This window comes from Neopelma chrysocephalum, unplaced genomic scaffold (genome assembly GCF_003984885.1).
Source record: "Neopelma chrysocephalum unplaced genomic scaffold, ASM398488v2 Primary Assembly neopelma1_79, whole genome shotgun sequence".
Classification (NCBI taxonomy): Eukaryota; Metazoa; Chordata; class Aves; order Passeriformes; family Pipridae; genus Neopelma; species Neopelma chrysocephalum.
In genome coordinates this window covers 1,927,449-1,948,752 of record NW_020897740.1, presented here as the reverse complement: position 1 = coordinate 1,948,752, position 21,304 = coordinate 1,927,449, and positions in this window count along the sequence as shown.

Genomic DNA, 21,304 nt, shown 5'->3' with positions numbered 1-21,304 from the left:
TAATTTTTATTGACAGTGACATCAGGAAAATGGCAAAAAAATGCTGATGTTAACTATTATTTAAAAAAAGGCAGTAAAATATTAAATGGTGTGATTATATTATGCTTTGAGATTTGAAGATATTTCTTATCCTCTTTTGTAACCAAATCAAGCTATGAATGGAAAGGGTGCTGATAGATTTCTCTACTAGACATTTACAGTGTGAAATTAGAAATAATTGTGCTCTTTCTTTGTATTATGATGTTTGTTATTTGTCCAGTTTTAGGATTCTGATCTAGTGCTTTCCCTACTATCTAAATCTTACCTAAGCTCATAAATGAGCTCATGATTTTATTCTTCTCCTATCCACAGCTAATAAGGGGTGTGGAGATTCTGAGCTGCTCAAGTAACAGGTAGCCATGGCCACTCCTCAGAAACTCCATGAAGATTCAATGTAATGTGATCTAAAGCTTAGTACTAAAATTTGGCTTGGGATAGTTTGTTTTCCTGACCTTCTGTTTCTCTTGTGTCCTGCCTCAAAGATATTTAGAAAAGATCCCGATGTTCAATGGCTGCCATCATTTTTATCAATGACTGTAGAACAATGAGAAAAAGGAAAATAACAGAAACTTCTGTATTTGAGGAAAATTATCCCTGATGTATGAGACATCTTCAATTTGCATATCTTCCCTGGATAGTGCTACTTCTTTAAGCTGCTTTGAGATCCACCATCTCAGTGTCATTCTGAAGAGCTGCAAAAAGCACGGTAGTTTTCACTTCACCTCTCTTAACCTGAAGCCCCCTCTCGGGGAAACAACTCTTCTTGTCCCAGGAGTTACCTTTCTTCTGTGCAGGTTAAGCAGGCAGCACAAGAATCTTCTGACTAGGGTTGTAGATTCTGGTGCATTCCAAGTGCAGGCCCGTGGTTCAGCTTTGCTTTTTGAGCATTTTACTTTTTCAGTCATACTGAAATTTAAGTGTCAGCCATAATTAAGCACAAATAAATGTCACTCATACCCATGGTTAAGCACAGCTGAGGATGATGCCATTAATAAGTTTAAATATGTTTCTTTATGGTTTTGTTTGTATCTTTCTTACTAGTCTAGAAAGACATATAACAGTTCTGGCTGGCTTCCATTTTTCCTCTCCTAAAAAGACAGAGCGCATTTAGTGTTGATCCTGTACTGCTGAAAAACAGGCTACTTAACTTAGACTGTTAAAGACCTAGCAAATAACCAGAAATATGTGTCTTGGTGACTCATTCTTGATGTAAATAGTTTTAGTTATAGAACACATGTATAAAAGTGACCTTTTTTTCTGTACAGTGCGTAATACCAAAACATATGATTTGGAATAATTTGTAAATTTAAGCAGCAATATTTACTTGGCAGACAGTCCTGCCAAGTTGGAAGCAATTGATAAAAACTAAAGGAAATGAATGATTGATTCATTTAATAGAATCATGGGACAATTTAAAAGTCAGTGTGGAAAACAGCAAGAAACCAGTATTTAAGTGGCCTGACACTACAGGACAAACTTAAACCGATTCTACTTAGTACTTATGGTGAACAATGAAAATGAACACCTGAAAAAGAGCAAGTAACAGTAAAACTACTAAAATGTCAGCTTTTATACTAGCCCTTAAATATTGCTTATTGTTCTACTGAAAAAAAATCCAATCCTTTGGATTAATACTGCTAAAATGAGCATTTGGATCACTATGCCTAAGTATTTTATATTTTTCTTAATTTCCAACAGTATATAGAAGAAAAGAATATTGACTATTTAAAGCATCCCCATAATTTTGAAATGGGGATGAGCTTCAGGTTCCAGTAAGCTTTGCTTTGAAAGAACTTCCTCCTCTTCAGAGAAATGCTAGAACAAAATAAAAACACAGCATATTCTGAAGTATATGTTGGCAAGGAAATACTAGATGAGTTAAAAGATCAGGCTGTTTATTTTGTTGTTTTTTTTAGGAAATACCAAAGACTCACATATTCCCTCCACTTCTAAAATCTTGCAAGGAAGAAAATACTTCACAGCTGCCCGTATTAGATTGGTAGTTCTGTGGTTTTTCTGTATGTAAACTTGATCCTACAAGACAATCCTCCTATCCTCCTCCCTTATAGAGATGTTATAAAGGGCTAGATCCCATTAGGATTAAAGTAATGGCTGAAATTTGGCAATAGGAATGGGTAAATGCACTGCATATTTGAGAGTGGATCTCTGCTGAATTTTTGGCATTGGATGCTTTCCTTCCACATTTTTCAGGGAACTTCTCATCCCAGTAGATTATCACTGTCATCTCCTAGCTGTGTCTCATCATTTCTTTCTTGGGAATTTGAAAAATACAGCTATAATAATCAGCCCTACTTCAGATATCTTCAGCTAATTCCCTGGCTTCCTGTGGTGTTCAGTTAATTTGAAACTTTGTCTGTTTTGTCTTTTTCCCTACCTTAAATACCTGCAAAAACCAAGCTTTACACATTGGTGACAATACCGAGTAATACGATATACACCATAAAGAAAACACTGCAGGACTTTTGCCAGTTTACCATCTTTTTCCAGTAGTCAGGTTGCTAGAAATCGGTACTGAGTAGGGAATAAAGCCCAATCTTTGCTGTTCTACCTTCTCTTTTTCATCCTTCTTGTTTTCCTCTGAAGGATGTTTTAGGTCACTCTAACCAAATGTGCAACGGTAAAGGAGTAAGGTCATTGTTTAAACTAAGTCCAGCTTCATTTCTTCCTCTCCTTAAAACAGACTATTCTAGCAGATTTGTACTGCTGATCACTATCAAAGCCTGAAATCATGATCCATGCTTTCAGTGGAAGTGCCAGAGTTATGTTAATGGCTTTGAATTCCTCATACTCTTATGTCATTGACAGGTCCTTATGCCACTGACATAACAGCTTACTGACACATCCACTCCCTTATATAAAAAAAATGAATAAACAGTGCAGTGATTTTACTTGCAAAGAGAAATACAGTAACACTTTATTTTTTAAAATTATTTTAAATTCCATTAGTACCTACCACTTACTTTAACTTCCAGGTCCACATCCCAATTTAAATTTGGGTTCATGCTTGTTGCAATTACTCATGTGTGTATGGACCCACACAGGGTGTGGAGATGCAGATAATTATCTTGGATGGCTTTTAGTGCCTACTTGCATATACACAAAAGCAGGCACAGTCACGGTCTGCTCAAATTTATCCTGAAAGCAAGTGGCATCTTTCTGTTAAATTTATGCTGATTTCAGGCTTTGGATAAGGGCCAAATTCCCATGCAAAAGCACACGAGTCCTATCTCTGTTTAAAAATGAAGCCCTAGATATATAGTGAGAAATGTAGATGTTTAGTAGCTGGATCACCAGTCATTAGAAATGTCAGTTGCAGTAATTTCAAATTTATTCAGAGGGAGTTCACATCCAAAGACAACTCCAAAGGGACATGCTTCCAATAAAAAGAAAACCTCGAAGGCCAGCTTCCTATTGTATTTGATTTAGTACTTTTCTTTTTTCTTTACATAACTTGACACATACTGGCCTGATTACACTTTTGCCTTAGCTTGACAAAGACTAGTTCTGACTTGATGTGGTAAAATGAGACGAAATTCTGATGTGACTTCAAAGTTGTAAGTGGAATGTACTTGGTTTTCCGCAGCACAGTGGAGAGTTTCTTGCAACTGCAGGGCTCCAACAGTCTTTTGTAAGGGATTAATTATTTTCCTTTCTGATTTTGTAATTGTGACTTTAATCTTAGAGATCAGCAGAAATGGAGGCATATGTAGTGAAGGGCATGGAGTTGATGTGGTGACATATACCCTAGTGTAAAGGAAATTAAGGAACATGAGAGTGGCTATGCGTGGGTATTCCTCTATGGTTGTGTTCATTAAGACCAACTCAGTAAGATCAGGGAGATGGGGAAGGCTGTTACAGAACGTTTTGGAAGTACATGAAGCTTTTTCCTGAGTGCAGTGGAGTTAAGAGGAGACATGATGGGCTTTGTTGACCCATCAGGTCTCAGGCTTCATGCAGGTGAACTGAATGCATCTTTCTTCTCACAGTCTGTAACTTATTTTTTCCTCCCACTCGTATACTTCTGTGAGAAATTGTAATGAAATAATAGGAAAATTATTGAATTCCCTCCTTCATATGGAAAAACAAGGGTAAGAAGACCTCTTCCAGTTTTTTATTTATGATTAATGAGATGAAACTTCTTAAAAGATATATTAAGATGAATGAAAATAAGTAAAGGAGAGGTTCTGATATGTAGAGTTGACCCTCGCCAACTCCAGCGTCTCTATGGAAGGAATTTGGCATGTTTTCTACTTTTCTCCCTGTATTTTCTTGTATTTAATATTTTCCCCACCTACAGGTTTTGAAATACCTGGACTTCATTCTGTATGTGGGCGCACATCAAGAAGGTCTGGAGTTTCAAAATATCTTCCATCCTCTTCAATTTATTTGCAAGCACATTCAGCAAGAGAATTGTTGCTTGTAAGCAATGTGGAAGAAAATAATTGAGTTTTTGTTCCTGGTGTTGCACTTATGCTTCTCGGTATGCAAACCATGTTTGTTGTATATGTCTGTGCAACCCCTATGCACGTACACCTCAAACAAAGAGAGGGGGAAAGAAACTGCTCGAGTGAGAACAAATGCTGTATTAATAATCACAGGCCATTATCCATCCAAAAGTAGGGAGAAAAAGCCAATTATTTTCCTTTGCTATGGACATAATTTGGTCCATTGACCTCGTTGAAAAATGCTGATCTTTGGGCATGACAGTGTGTTTCCAGAAGATAAACTGGGATCTAAGTCTACAACAAATTAACTATTTTAAGGCACCTTGCACTTAATGCAAAGGAAGAGAAAAAGACCTAATAAATTTAAAAATTAAGTAGCATCCCTTCTTTGTCTGATAGATGTAAAACCAGTCTAGAATAGAACCTTATATTTAGGTCGAGAAAGTAACCATTGAAATAATCTCTTTTGTAATCTTTGCATGAAGACTGCATATTTTGTCAGGTGTTCTACATACAGCTCCAGTAAAATCTGATCTTAGTGCAGAAGCTGCCCTTACAGTGTTTTTCAGCCCTGTCTATGCTGATTGGTCAGAGGTGGATCAGAAATTGCCTGAAATTGCAAACCAAATCACTTGGACTAATATTCTGCCTCTCTTCGTTGTTTTCTAGTGTGGGCTCAATACCATACTGTGTTATCAGAGTAAATGTTTTTGCTCACAATCCTACATGAATATATCCTAAATTTTATTCTTTACTGTTATAACACTGGATTTCTAAAGACTGCATCTAATTTCACAAGTTCTTCCATTACCATATGTTGATATATGAGATGGAGTGAGATTAACTAGGTACCCTTATGGCAATATGGTGAGTGTCTCGATGCTTTCCTAAACTGAGTAGCATGATATATTTAAGAGCTCTAACTTACCAGAGTGGATGCAGGTTGATGTTGAAGTCAAGCATTCCTGTTTCCATGCACTGGGTGAGTTTTAGCTCATGGATTAACAGCTTGTATGTGGTTGGGATGGAAAAAAACAACCAACCCACTAAAATGCAAATCAGCATGGTATGACTGCGTCCCAGGGAGGGATGGTGTAAAACATTTCTGTCACTGAACACTCCAGGAACAATATTTATAGATTAATAAGTGTAAGCAAAAGGAATTCAAGTTTGATTACCTTTGTAAAGATTTGTTTTAAGCACTTACACTTTACAGATTTATTTATTTATTTTAAATAAGCCTCGGGGAGTTATTTTCTGCTAATGACATGGCCAGAAAAGAGCTGAAACAGCAGAATTCCATTGCTAAAGTTCAGATTGATTGTCACTGTTTAACGCTGCTTTATAGCCTCTCTGGAACAAAGAAAATATCACCTTTTAATATATAGTTATAATATTCTAAGCTAGGAAGGGAGGAAAAAAAAAGAAAAATTTAACAACCTTTCCTATTTCCAAAACAGACTTTATGAAATAGGGGGATTTTTTTCTCTTTAATTTACATTCTAATTCAGCAGCCTTTTCTATCCAGAACCTACCTTGTAGTTTTAGGTTGGGTTAAGTGCAAAAAAAACACATTTGATTTTCCACGTAAATAATTAAGAAAAAGATTAGAGGTGTAGTTTTTTTAATTATTAGATTTCTGTTATCTGCCTGCTGAAAAAAAGAAAACAAAACTGAAAGGGAATAAAAAAGTTTGAGGCTTCTTATTTAACAGTTGAGCTATTCTATTAATAAAAGAAGGCCTTTAAAGAGCTTTATTCTGCGTTTGTCCTGTTTGTGTGGGTATGAAATAATTAGCAGTCATAATTTTAATGAGAATTATGCTTTTTTTTGGCTTGATCCAAGTCTGACCCCTCCAATCTTGGATTTTTATGGCATGTCTTGACACACTCCTAAGTGTGTTGTTGTATGTGAAAATCCCAAGTTTCTTGCCTTCAGCATAGCTTAAACGTCTGAAATGGGTCATATCAGTGTGGTAGCCCTAATTTTGGCTAAGTTATTATTTCTATTGACTCCCTAGAACTTAGCCATGCCTCACCACAAGCCTCCAGGCCTGGCCCCAGCATGGCTGGTGTTTGTCTCCAGCACAGGTGACCCACTGAACCTGACGGATTAGGGTGGTGACAAGTGTTGCCATCACAGCTTGTCCTCAGCAGCCTAAAGGCAGCTCCCAGCCTGTCTGCTGAACAGGTACCTGGATGGAAACTCAGTGGGAAGCTGAACGTCATGTTCCATTCTGCTCTTTCAGATCTAAAAAGCACAGCAGTGCCTTTGGTACACTGTTTAAATATGTGATCTACTCCTACTCGTATTTTTTTCAGCCAGCTACTTCAGTCAAATCTGGAATTAAACATTAATTCAATCTATAATGGCTTTTGCTTCAAACTGGGGTAATTCCAACTCCTGCTTACAAAACAAAATATTTTATGCCAAATCTTATGCACATGAGTACCCTTAAAGTGAAAGCTTTTTCACACTTATGACTTGAAAAGTCACAATTTCCAGTCTTAAATTACAGTTAACAGTCAAGAAACATCCATTTTCCGCTGCGCAGTGAGTTGTAATGTATGAGAAATGCACACTATGAAGTGTGTTTTCTTGTTTTCTTACTTTCACAGGGATGAGTAAGGACTGCCTCCATTCACATCAATTACTATTGCCCAGCACTAACACAAGGTGAATTTGATTGACAGGAACACCAAAGTTAGTGTTGTGGAAGAACTGTTTAGGTGCTTCATAATAGGACTTATCACAAAGTTGGGAAAAAAAAAACAAACAAGAAAACTTTGGTGTTTAAATGAGCAGTTTAAAGTAAGTCATGGACTCTAGACTAGAAGTGTTTAAATGTTTTCCTTGTTTTATTTTCTTGCTCTTTGTGGGGAGATCAGGTGGAGTAACAGGTTCTAGTAGTGAATCCATGAGAGACAAACATTCAAGAACCTTTCATTTCAATCACATCATAACTGTCATCTGACTGTCCATATGAATAAACTCAGTATTAGTAATGACACCCTGCCAGAAAAAGAAAAACAAAATAAATCACACAAAATTCAGATGTGGAGAAAAATATTTCAAAAGAGAAGATAAATTATAGACTTAATAAATTTTACTATCACATTGCAATTCCTACTGTAGCGTTCCAGAGTAAATAAGAGCTATACTTTTAGCTAAAGAAAAAAGAAGCATTTTATTTGCTTTCTTTTTAGTGAGTTTGGATAAAAAGAATTTCTTTTTTACCTTTAAAAGAAAAAAAAGCTTGCGGACTATAGAGGAGTAATTTTATGTATTCCATAACACTTCCATTTCCTAACAGCCTCTCCTCCTCTTCTACAAGAGGATCAATTATCATCCTCTCTTACCAGTAACAGGAAAAGGTCAAAAGTGAAATAAGAAAATACCATCTTTCCTAAGGGAACAGATTCATAATGTGGAAGGGAGCCTGTAATTTGGCAGCTGTAGCTTTGGGAAGCTAAAGTTTAGTACAGGAAGAAATTGGAATGTCTCTTGGATGGGGAGATAGTGGTCATCAGAGAGTGCAGTTGACACGATTTCTCTGTGTAGAGCTGACATCAGGGTGCTTGGTGCTGTCACAGAAGGAAGGCAAGCAAAGGCTCTGTTTTATGCTATTGTCAGTTCTGCTTTTTTATCTCACATATCATGCTCACAACTAATTGTGTTTACTTTGCTCCTGCAAAGCAGGTAGTGAACACTGTATAATTAACTGGGAAATTCCAACCCTCCTTTTTTTTCTTCCAAACTGTGTATAGGAGATTTCTTTCTGGCTCTTTCCCCTCTAAGCAGATTTTGTATTTGTATGCACATGGCTGTTATATTTTGTAATTTGTTGTTTTGCATCTCTGATACATCTTCAGCTAATCTCTAGTGTAAATGACTGAATTTTTTTGCTTTTGAGTTTGAGGATAAGGCAAGGTTAGGCTTGAATGTATGCAATCCCACTATAGTTTGAAATTAAGATCATTATTTCAGATTTTGGCTCAAAACTAGTTCTCTTATTGCCATTACATATTGCCTGTGCATTTGTGTTGAATAATATAATCATTAATCTCTTAAAAATTAAGGTGGTTAAAGAAGGAAGCAAAACCAAAAGAATAAAAGGAAAAATAAAGATAAATCCAGTCTAGACCTTAAAATAGAACCTTATATGATGATTCCATTCACATCCTTCCCTCTGCAGGATGAGCTCCTGCAATGGGTGCAGAACCTATTGCTGTGATACTTCAAAAAATCAGATCCTAAGTCTGTAGCTTTCATTGAATGCTGGGAAGAAATATTGAGAGAGATATATATATATACACACACACATATATATAAAAGAATCACTTGAAGTCATCTCGTGCACTTAGTTCAGTTTTAGAATTGGTATTCTGTACCTTTGTATGGTTAATAAACATAAGTCTATAATGTAGAACAAAATCGCCTGTTTTCTTGTACAAAGATGGTTTCTGAGTCTTGAACTGAGTCAAACAACTGAAAATATTAAATGTCTCAGATATAACCAATGAAAGCTTGACTGGAGAGGCAGCATCTGCTTACTGCAAAGAGTTTGTTGACCATCAGTTCCTTTGGCCTTTTGTTCCTTAAGGTAACTTCAGCCATACAGGTCACTTTTGTCACTAGAACAGAACTTGTCTTATGTTTACAAGCCAAGGGAGAGGAATTGTCCTTATAGTGGCGGCAAGAGGTTTTATTATACATACATACATACATACATACATATACATATATATATTTATATTTTAACTGTCAGAGAAACCATTCAAACTTTTATCTTCCCTTGGGGATTAGAAGTTTGTTTCATGCCTTTTCTAATGTGCTGTTATGTAACTCACCTTCTGATCTGTGTGCTGAAGTTGATTATTCAATGATGTGTGGGTTTTTTGTTTGTGTGATTTTTTTTTTTTAATTACTGTGTGTAATTGAGTTATTGTTTGTTGGACACACCTAAAAGATGTAATCAGAGTTAATATCTGATAGGATAGAAGAGGCTATCCAGGCTACAAAGAATTTAAGGTCTAAAATGAGACAGGGAATAGATAAGAAAGGAAAGCAAAAAGAAGACATCTTATTTCCTAGAAGGAAACACTGTGCAGCCCTGTATTGCCTAGACTGAACTGCTTTAAGTGAACAGGATCATGTGTGGCACAGTTATCCAGTTCACCATGCCAAGAAAAATTAGCTGACTCTTCCCTAGACCAACCATTTTACAACTATCCTTAATCACAGACAAACCACTACTAATTAGACCATACTGTCTCTTACACTGCTGATTTTGGTAATAATACAATCAGTATAATACTGTATTTTATAGTTGCCATTGTCTGGATTTTTTACTTGAATATACTGTCATTTTCCCTGTGCCTCTATTGAAAATTGTTTAGTATAATTTTATCTTTATTTGTAGGATATTCTAAGAGAATAAAGATTTCTTACAGGTGAGAAAGAAAATCAGTTTGCTTTTGATTTTACTGAATAACCTAATTTGACTTCTGGCTATACTGTGAACATGACTGTCTAGAGCAAAAATGTTATGCCATATCCTTGAGGGGTTTTTTTTCTTTGGTTTTTTGTTTTTATTATCATTTTTGTTTTGGTTTTGTTTGGTTTTGTTTTGTTTTTTTGCTTGGTTGTGGTTTGTTTGTTTGTTTATTTGTTAAAGAGTGGAAAGAAATTGCACTCATATATGAAGTAGTAGTGACTAACAAATTTGATTTGCAGCTAAAGCATAATCTTGTGATAAATGTGTGTCCCTCAAATATTTAATCTACATGGCAGGGAAGGTATTCTACCAGTTTCACCAATACCTTAGAATGTAAATAAGAAGATAGAAAGAGCTGGACATGGAGTTCTCCTTTGACCTTTGTAATTCATAATTGTCACCTGTAAGAATGCTTAAGACTTGGACTTCTGTGTCGTTTATACTTTGTGTTTATGTATGCTTCCTAGCTAAACAGAACAGTAATAATGGGCTTAAGGAGAAACTGAAACATGGCAGACTGAAAATAATTAAAATATTCACCCTTCATTTGTTCTTCATAATTTGTCTCGCCACACTTGATAATTATGGGAGAGATTAAAAGCTTGCTTGTTCTCAGCCAATCTCCCTTTCATACTTGATCCCCACAGTGAAGTTGCACTGCTGAATTCGTGGTATCAAATTCATTTCCATAGCAGTACAGATTTTTACTGTGGCATCCCATAAGTAAAATGATTTTGACTTCACTGTGGGGTTAAGCTGCTCTAATGGGAGAAGGAAGAGAAAAATAAAACCTCCTTATGGAGAAGAAACAACTGCAAAAGCAATGCATGTGATAGTTTGATCCAACAACTGCAAATCCTGTGAGAATTCTCTTTATTTTAAGTCAGTGGGGCTGCTCAGTAGGGGTTTCTTTCATATTAAGAACTCAAGGGTAAGTCCCACAGTGTGATCAACTTTGTGGGTTTTTTCCCTCTTGAAATACTGTTTTTTCCAAAATATAATTTGCAGGAAAATTCTTCCTTAAAGCATATCTGTCAGGATTATTTAAACTTACAAATACAATACTCACATGCATGCTCTTTCTGATCACATCCTAAAAAACTCAGCATACAATATGTGGCAACATATCATGAAAGATTGGTAGCGGTACGCACGCAAAACATACCAGCAGTGGAATGTTTTCCTTTTCTGACTGGTATCATCTGAAGGTCGTGATGACAAAGGGTGTGTTTGGAGAAATCCAAACCACCACCAGGAAGAGAGGCAGGAAATGAAATCACTGTAACGAGAACTGTTGCCCACTGTTGTGCTGAGAAGTGAAAGACACTTTGATGATGGGTGCAGTGGGCTAATGTTGGTCACTCTCCTGGAAAATAGAATTATGCATAGCTGGTAAACTCTGATAAAATGAAGAGCAAAGTCAGTCAGTGACAGGCACATACCAGTTGTAGTCTAAAGATTAGCAGGCTCAATTTTGAACTCATAATGTTTAAAGTTCTTCTACTGCTGTTTCTAAGTGTGCTAGTTTGGCAGTATATGCATATTTTTTAAGGAGGGGAAACACTTCTGATTCTTCTACTTGGACAGTGCAAAATCATTGTAATTATAACACTTAAAGCAAGGCTAAAAATATATTTAATCTGAAATCTAATTTTTAAAACAGTTATTAATTTTGAATCATGTTTTTGATTTTTATATTAAAAGTGGATTTTCAGGATAGCCAGACAGAATGATTGTTAAAGAAAGACAAAAAGTGTAGAAATAAAATGGCCCCTTCTTCCCCTTCCTTCCCCTCTCAGAAATTTCCATGTCTTTTTGGGAGCAGAACATACTTGACAGTGAAAATGAATGGTGCAGGGATGGTGGACTTGAGGCACCTAGAAGTGTGCAACAGTTTAAACCATTTTCCATTTAGAATATATCTGAGCTAAAAAAAATCTATTTTTGAATTAAAATGTAATGTGCCTGTGCAGAACATAGGTCCACTTCTTTAAATTAGCCCTCAGAAAGGATTGCTTTGCCTTTAAGGAACAATGTTTTACTGTTTTATTTTAGATAAATGGGAACATAAAAGTAAACAAGATTCATCTTTTGTGAAACGTGACATAGAGTCAGATTATAAAATGAGAAACCATTATACCTTGTGAAATGTCATGGATAGCAACCACATCAGGAAACTTTAAAGGGAAAATGCTACAGATCTCCTTCATAAAGCACTTGGCACTATATAAATGGAAAACAGTGTGCAAGAGAGATGAACTCTCTTTTCTTCTAGCTGACTCATCTTTTTGAGTTTCCCAACAGCATTAAGTGGAATCTGACAGATGGTATGGAGAAGATCGAGGCCATGACCCCATGTCACACAGAAGACTTAATTAAAATTTCCTTTTTCTTAACCATTCCTTTCACAGATTCTCAATGCAGTGTTTAACGTCCATAAAAGGGCAAAACTGAAGCTATGAATATGGAGGAAAGTCCAATATTTTTAGTAATCTGTCTTTGTTATGGAACCATAAATGGAAATAAACGGAGTATAATTCACAAAACTAAGGAAGGTTGCTTCAACAATGTTATCAGGTGTCATGGTTTAGGAACTCCATCTCCCTGAAGAGAGTCTGTGGGATGATGGAAACCTAGAGAGGATTCAGAATTTTAAGGTAAAAAGCAAGTGCAACTCCCTGGATGGACTGAGGTCGACATACTCCACAGTACAATGATCAGCATTGCTCAGAGAACGGAGTGTGGAATGAAGTGGAGGCTATGTGTCCCCCTCCATTCTAATCCCAGCAGAATGCGAGAACATTGTGGTACTGAGACTGTACCTGTCTGATGAGGGAGAATCAAGTTCTGCTGCTGAAGCCAACAACCATGTCGAACCCCCTCCTCAGGTGCCAAACCATGACCACCACCCCCCTCCCATGAAATACACCAATCAGAAATAAAAAGTATTTATGACTGGAGCCACTGAAACTCCACCCAAACATAAAGAAAATAGTATAAAAGTAAGTTGGGGCTGGGGGAAAGGGGGAGAAGACCTCCACTGAAACTGCTGGGATCAGTCGATGGGCTGAGTCCATCTTCTCTCCCTCCAGAGGGACTCCTTGGGTGAGAAATACACTCTACGCATGTTAAATGCTGCTTTTAAGATCAGAGCTTTTGCTTATGCTTACCCCATAGCATATTAGTTAGATTACTTTGTATCAGAGCTTGTGCTTGCTTAATATCTGTATCAGTAGATTGCTTTAAAACATATTTTTGCAGTACATGCTATCACAGACATCCTTCGAACCTTCTTAACCTGTCACACCTTATATTAATAGAAAGTGTTATTCCGTAAACTGTTAAAGTGAGTCCTTGCAGTTGCCGGTGCAGTTGCCTTAGCAGGAGACACTGAGAGATCTTGGCTCTGTTGAGTTCCCCCTAACAAGGGAGGTTGAGGTACCCTCCGATCTTGTGGATCTGTTGGTGAAGGGTCTGCTTTCGAGACGCTGGCAGACTGTCGGACACCAGGGTCTCGACTTTCCTGGGGGACCGAAAAGCAACAGTCTGAACTCCCACCTTTAACATGACAGAGTCCCTTTCCTCTGCCCTTGGCAATGACATGAGATGGTACAGAATAACCTCTGGGTCTGAACCATCCTTCCTCTTGGCTACTGCAAAAAATTAACGCCATCCTGGCCAGAACCAGGACACTGGGCTGGGGATTGCTTACCAAAGAAGACAAATTCATCGCTGTCTTACCCTCAGATTACCAATTTTAGAAACACTTTATTATGTTTCTCAATTGCTGTTTAGGGTACCCATATAAAATATCACATATCTGATGATGATTTAGATTTTGCATTTGTGAGTATGAACATTTTCACCAGTTCTTTAACGTACATAAGAGAACAAAATTCTCAACAGACTTGATTTTGCATGCTGTGGACTAATCATAGTCCTTTTGTCTATGGCAAATGTGAAAGTGAATACCCATATGCTGTATTTCATTTCACTGCTGTTTGTATATAAGAAATCATCAGCAAGCCTGAAAATGGGGAATTAGTCTGAATTTCCAAAGCAGCAAACCCTTCCTATTATACAATTATGATTTAGATCAGAAAGATATAATTCTGGAATGGAGAAGGGGTATGAGAGATGTGAGTAGTGCCACTCAGGAGTCACAGGGCCAGTCAAAGAGTAGATGATATTGTTGGCTCAGAATGAGGGGGCCAGGAATGAGCGTACCTCTAATAAATCGTGAGGTTCATTTAATTTGTTCATCACACAATTTGATTTTTCAACTTTTTCCTGGTAGAATTGTGCCTGTATTTGTATGAACATGTTGCTAGGATGGAAAGAAACCTTAAGAATGCAAAATAGTTATGAGTGAGCACAGAAGGTTAGGCATCACTCACAGAAGGAAATATACTAGTTGACAGAGAAGTAATGATGGGATGGGGAAAAAAACAGGACAGATTTGTGTTTATCCAAAATGAGTTTCTGGGAACAGACTTAGTTTTGACTGTTTTTCAGGACCCAGTTGCAGAAATACATTCATGAAGCCCTGTGGGATAATTACAAGTTTCATTCTTGATATTTTTGTCAAGTTTCATGTTTCTAAAATGAGGTTAAAAACCTTCATGGAGATACTTCTGTACAGACCAAGTATATGTGGAGTGATCTTGTCACCCACAGGAATACATTTTCAGCAAAATGTATTTTTTATTCAGCTTTTAGGCAGACAGTGATTTATTTTTTTTTTCCATTTACATCCTAAGTACAGAAAGAATGTAGTGGATTGTCCAGAAACAGTCTGAAGGCCCTTCTAGGATTTCTTGCATTCTAGCCTTGTTTTTTACAAGTTTATTTCCTCCACAGTTGAGATTGCATCAATAGTGATCTTCATCTATATACCACAGCCCATTTATACTGTGTTAAAGACTGCAAAGCACTTTGATTACTGATTAGTAATGATCTGGTTTGCATTTCTTGTCCTCAGTGTTTTCTTTCTTTTCAATGACAAAGTATCCATGGATGTGTTTAACTGATTTAGTCTACCATCTGCTCAAAGAAGTTGAACAAGTAGGCACTGTATGAGTATATTCTTAGTGCAGAAACAATTGTTCTTTCTAAAAGCATGTCTTAGTAGAAATTAAAATGCTTGAGGAAGAAATTAATGCAATTTCAAATCTGCAGTACTGCAGACCACGGGGTTTAATCAGTATTTAATCTATAAAGAATCGAATCTCACATTCACAAATTAGAGGGATTCCCTGAGGAGTCATTTGGTTAATGCTGGTATTGTATTATACAGCTATCTGAGCTGGGGTATAGCAAATATTTTGTGAACTTCTGAAAATAAAAAGATGGGACATTCACTCAGCTGGAATATGGATTATCTTTCATTTTCGTAATTCTATCCTATAGAGCCACCTCAGAGTACTAAGCTATTCATTTCTGTAAAATGTAATTGTATCTATTCAGGTTTATGTGCAGGGATGGCTCATATTAATTTAAAAATTTATGTTCAGTGAGGACATACAGTTGAAGTACAAAGCAGAATTTAGAATCAAAGTCGATGCGTTTGAGTGGGTTGTGGTGGTGCTTTTGCAAGGACTTTCTAGCTCTGACTTAAAAAAATAAAGACCAAATTTAAAAGAATCCTGAGTTTTGGATAAGAAGATATGGCTATCTGTTTAAAGACATATAAATAAGCACTATAGAGTTTTTACCTGCCTGTTGGCAAGAAAACAAGGTAAATAAATAAAGTAAATAAAGTTAAAAAAATTTTTTAAAGTCCCTAAAATGAGTTCCCGTACTGATTCCCATTATGCTTCCTAATGATGCTCATTACAATCCTAACTGCATTTTAATGCTGAATTCTAATGCCTTCATTCATCATTGAAATGAAATACAAATGCTGACAATTGACAAACTTAATAATAATAAAAAGGTTCACAGGACTCAAAACTGTCTTTGCATATTTATCAGAACAGACAAATCTAAGGTGGTTGCAGTTCAGGAATACCTCTCTGGGGAAAAAAAAAAAGAAAGGCAAACAGAAGGAAAAAAGATATGGAAGTAAGAGTCAGCCACTGAACACAATTGGTATTTACAGACTTCTTAGGGATAGGTTTTTTCTCATATTTTTTTTGCTCATAAAGGCCTTCTTTGCAAGAAAATACTAAACATAGAGACAGTAGAGAACAGTGCAGGAGGGCAAAACATTCTGAGCAATTTTGATAAATTAATTTGAGATGATAAATGTTACCAGCAGCTACATAAATTATAATCTTTCACATTTATATATTCACTCTAAAGTATCTGAAAATTATTAATATGCCTACTCAGGTTCTCAAAATTATCACTTGTCAGCGTACACCTACCTCTTATGATACATAGTACACCTATAAAATTAATGCTGTAAACTGATCTTAAAGGGAGCAAAGATTGACATTATTTCTTTTCTCACACTCCTTGGTTCCAAGGTTTGAAATGCAAACATCTCAAGTGTTTTATTTAGTTGTTGTTATGCTTTCCTACATTTTCTCTCATACAGTAAAATCTCAGTAAATGTGTAGGTCTGCGATAATACTGAATGCTAGATCTCAGTAAGTCATTTGGTGCACAGGAAGTTTTACCTGGATGGTTGACAAAACTGAATTCTGCTGTGCTTGAATTTTAATTCTCAGTTGTCAAATACAATATAACCCTGAAGTTGAAACTATAGGGTTAAGTTTTTTATAAAACTGCTATTACACTGAATAAAATATATATTAATTCTGTCCTTGCAAAGTCAAATGTTAATATAAATCTTCTATTAGATGCTTTAGTGAGCAGTTTTCATATAATGAGAGTGTCTATGAGTATCACTGAAACTGTAGTACTGCTTTTCCAACTATTAACATCTGGCCATGCTGAACTAAGCCTGTTTATGGTGGTGAGGGAGAGGAACCAAAGAGTTTCTTTCTAGAAATTGTATTGAGTCTCCTTTCTGTCTTGGAAAACTATTTAATTCTTGTCTTTGTATCCCTCTTCTAGATTGTTACATTTATTTCATCAGAAATGTATTTTTCTTTCCACTATTCTCTATTTCAATATTTTCCCATTTTTTTCTCCCTTTCTCTCTTCATTTTTCTTTTATTCTGCTTTTGTTCTCCACTTTCTTTTTGATTCTTTACATTGTCCACCTGCCTATCCTTCCTGCACTTTGATTTATTTTAGGTAAAACTCCCATGTCCAAATTGCCATGATGTGAAAGTGCAAAAATATCCTCACTCAAATCTTTCACAGTTCCTTCAGTAGGACAATACTCTGAGGGATTGATGGGGAGGAAGATGGGGGCTGTATTTCATTAGAAAGTCTTTTAGAAACAGGTAAAGGCAGTGCACATATGCACATCTGATTGATTCTATATAATGTGTGCAAGTGATTCCCTTGGAATAATTTCTGAAGACGAAGAACAAATTATGTTTGCACAACATTTAAGTTTAGTCTTCTGTTAAAACTGTTCCATCAGAAAATGAAATTTAAAGCTCACTTTTCTGCTTAGTATTTGTCACTTTATTTGGAATGCTTTTTCTTCCAAAATCAATTAATTTTTCCCATTTGATGCTACTCTGCACTTCAATTTATACTCTGTTGGCAGAAATACAGTTACTAATACTCTTAACCACAGCTCATTGTTTAGTGGCTGTAGGTTTATCTTCACTCAAAAAAAAAAGAAAAAAAATAGTGTAGTAAATGAAGACTGACTAGGGTTAAGAAAGTGCAGAAGAAATGTATTTCCTTTTCTGTCTGATACATAGTTGTGGGCAATCATAAAGAAGTATTGGAAAGCTGGATAGAAATATTGCTGTAATAGAGATTTAGAACTTGTAGCCACATTACATACCATTTTTATGTCCGAAAAGGGAAGTCTTGACTGAGAACAGAAAACAAGAAATAAGTCTAAATGGAATAAATCCTTCTATCCAACTTCAAACATGGCACATGCAGAGGACTGTCTCTTTCTCTGTACTAAGTTGCTATCATATTTATCCCCCTCAAAAGTAACTGCTAAAAAATTCTACCTGTATGGGTATATGCTCATATCTACTTAATTTATCTTTCTCCTCTTCAATTACTTGCAAAATCTGGGTTGAAAGTACCATCATAATCCATTTATCTAGACATATTTAGTCAAATGATGTATTTGAACTTCAAATAAATGTACTGGATGTGATTGCATGGGCTTGCCCTGTAGCAGCATTCTGTGGACTGGTGAAATTTTTTCCTTGTGAGTAGAAAGCAACTGTAAGTTTTGTGTTTTGGTAGTAGAAGCAACTCTTGGCAACAGGTATACTTCAGAACTATATTTATCTTAGATAATCTGAAAAGAGTTTTGTGGTAAGCATTTCACATAACCAGAATGTTTTTGATCACTTATAGACATGGGACACAGGTCTAACTAGACCTATGATCTTTTAACAAATGGAAGTGGGAATATTTTGGCTTTTTGATGGTTGGCCAAATGTTCAGAAATAGGTAGATCTGGCTCAGTTTTCTTCCCAGCCAAGGTTTCATATATCCATTAACTCCATGTTACTATAACAGAGTTCACAAATTGCACACTGTGGCTCTCTATGAATCTTGGCATTCTTGGGAGTTTCCCTTCTGACCAGAGGACCATTAATATCTTTTAAAAAATAAAAATAATGCAAAATATTGATGTTGGCTACTCTCTTCTAGAGGTAGGCAAGTTGTAACTGCAGCAGTCGTGCCTATAAGGGGGATGTAGATGAAAGTTTTTTGCCATGGTGATATTGATGTGTCGGCCTTTAGGTACAATACAAAAGTTACTTGAAGTGTACGTACAAGCACAGTTAAAATCAGACACAAATCAGTGCACACAAACCATGCACACACCTGTATGCAAGACTATTCAGGTTATCTGGTGCTAAAGAAATGAACAGGAACATGATTCTAACAGAAGAATTATTTCTAGGTCTCATGTAATAAAAATGAAACTTTGCACAGCAAACCAGTCTCTTATACTGTCTCTAATTTCATGTCAATACATGTCAAGATGTTAAAAAATGAACTCCTAATAATAAAACAACTTTTAGATTCATCTTGATCCTTTCTGTGTGCTCTTACTCGTGTGTCAGAGTGATTGATACTCAAGTTATTTCCTGAAATGTAAATCATTAAGGTAATCCCATTAGGAAAGATATGAAACTGTAAATTTCTTATGAAGTAAAAATTACAGTGCAGTCTGATGTCTGGAGAGCCATTTCACAGCCAAGAAATAAGAAGAAGATAGATGAGCAAGAATATACACCATGTGGTCTACAGGCCTGTGCTCACCCAAGTGATACCAGTCACAGCTGAGTGAAAGCCAGTGTTTCACATTTGCTGTAGATTCTAGATTAACTACTTGTCCAAATTGCTCCCAAACCTTTAGGAATTTGGAGAGTGTCACCCAGAAGTCTTTTTGATCAGCACAATGACTGCTCATTTTTCGTTTGATTTCTTTCCTGTTAAAATGCTTTGTACAGGATTCCCAATCCCCTTATGGCTGTTGCTTACCAGTGAGTATTGTGTGCCACAAAATTACAGCTGGAAGATACTATTTCACTTCTAGTTTTTATGCTTTCCTTTCACGTCTTGTCTTCAATGGGAGCCAAAATTATATTCTCTTTATAAAGGTTATCTTTTTAAGACATGATTACAGAAATCCATTGTGCTGTTCTCTGATCCAGAACCAGATTTTGTAATGATGTAACTGCCCTTTAAATAGATAAATTTGTGCATTAGAAGGCAATCCTGTCAGTGGGAGAGAAGCAAAACAATGGAAGGGCATAATACTCATCTGATAAAAGGTGAAAGAGAGACGAAGCCCCAAGTGCTGGAGGGGAGAAAAAATGTTAAAGGAGCTAGATGTCATTTATTAGTGGCTCACTGCAGGTGGTTGTTGGACACTGTTTCCCATCTATTTGCAAAACAGAGAAAGATGTCCACAACAAGTCCCTCTGCTTTGTATTTGCTGAATGGTGATCAGACTTCATGGCATTTTAAATTGCTGCATAGAGAAGCATCAGCACCTTGACTTCCACAGCTTTCCTTTGCGTTTTTCCAGAGGAAAGCACATGTGATTTGGAGATCTTTGGGGTCTAGTTGAGACAGCCCATACCATAATGCTCTGCAGAAGAGATGAGAATGGTACTTTCCAGCGGAGTGTCAAAGACACGCTCATGTGTGAAGGTAACAATTTTGATTTTCATTGATTTCTCAGGAAACTTTCTGATTTTCTTTCTAAGGGCAAGATATGCAACACAAAGCAAGACACCCTACTGTTTAGGAGACTGTTGAGTCTAGTGCAAAGAATGAGTAGGTTGTTTACAATGAGGTTTTTCTTTTTCTCCCTGAACAGATTGTGCTTGTGGTTTTAATTTTCAATTAGTTAGCAAGTTTATATTGTAGGGAGACGTTGTTTAGGTTTAGGATTGTTTCTATCCTTTGCTTACCCTAATTACCTTCTATTTTTTTAGGGAAGTCTGTGATGTAAGACCTGATACCGTGCTCAAGATATGCCCTCTGATAGAGCCATCCCTAATTTATTGCAGCTTTGCAGTTCATTCTCAGTGCATTAACTTGGTTTTGTTGCTACGGGCTTTCTCTTTCTTAAAATGTAAAGCTTTCTGACATAAACTCTTCATAAATGCTAGTCAGCTGAACTTTGGGGATGCAGTACTTAAAGCAGAATGCAATTTAGCCATATAGCTGTGTTTATTTGTCCTATCTATTTATTTATTTACTAAGACATGGTGCAAGCTTTTCTATTCATTTGACATCTACCAATCCAATAAAGATAGATCAGAGTTTCCTCATGTTTTTCTTGAACCTGCTTTTAAGCACTTAAGTATGGCTCTTGAGTGCAATGTTCTGTTATTCTTCACAAACACATTTTACATTCTTGCAAACCAGCACCTTAAGCCCAGCTTTGGAACAAAACTGAGGTTTTGTTTCTTGTCTTTACAAGTCCTACACGATATAATTTCCAGATCCTCAGTTATCAGGTAGTTAATAATCATCTTACAGCTTTTAAATCAGAGATTTTAATCTAGGCATTATGAAATTTGTTCTTTACTAACACTATTTTTCCTTATCTATGCTTTCTTTCTCTTTATGGTGTTTACTCATGTAATACAAGCATGGAAAACAGTCATATTTTTTCATTCTTATAAGAAGGCTGAACAAATAAAGCTCACACTTTAGTGTCTTCATGCCTTTTATCAACAGTCAACCAGTTTTCTCTGGGTGACTGAACTGAAGCAAA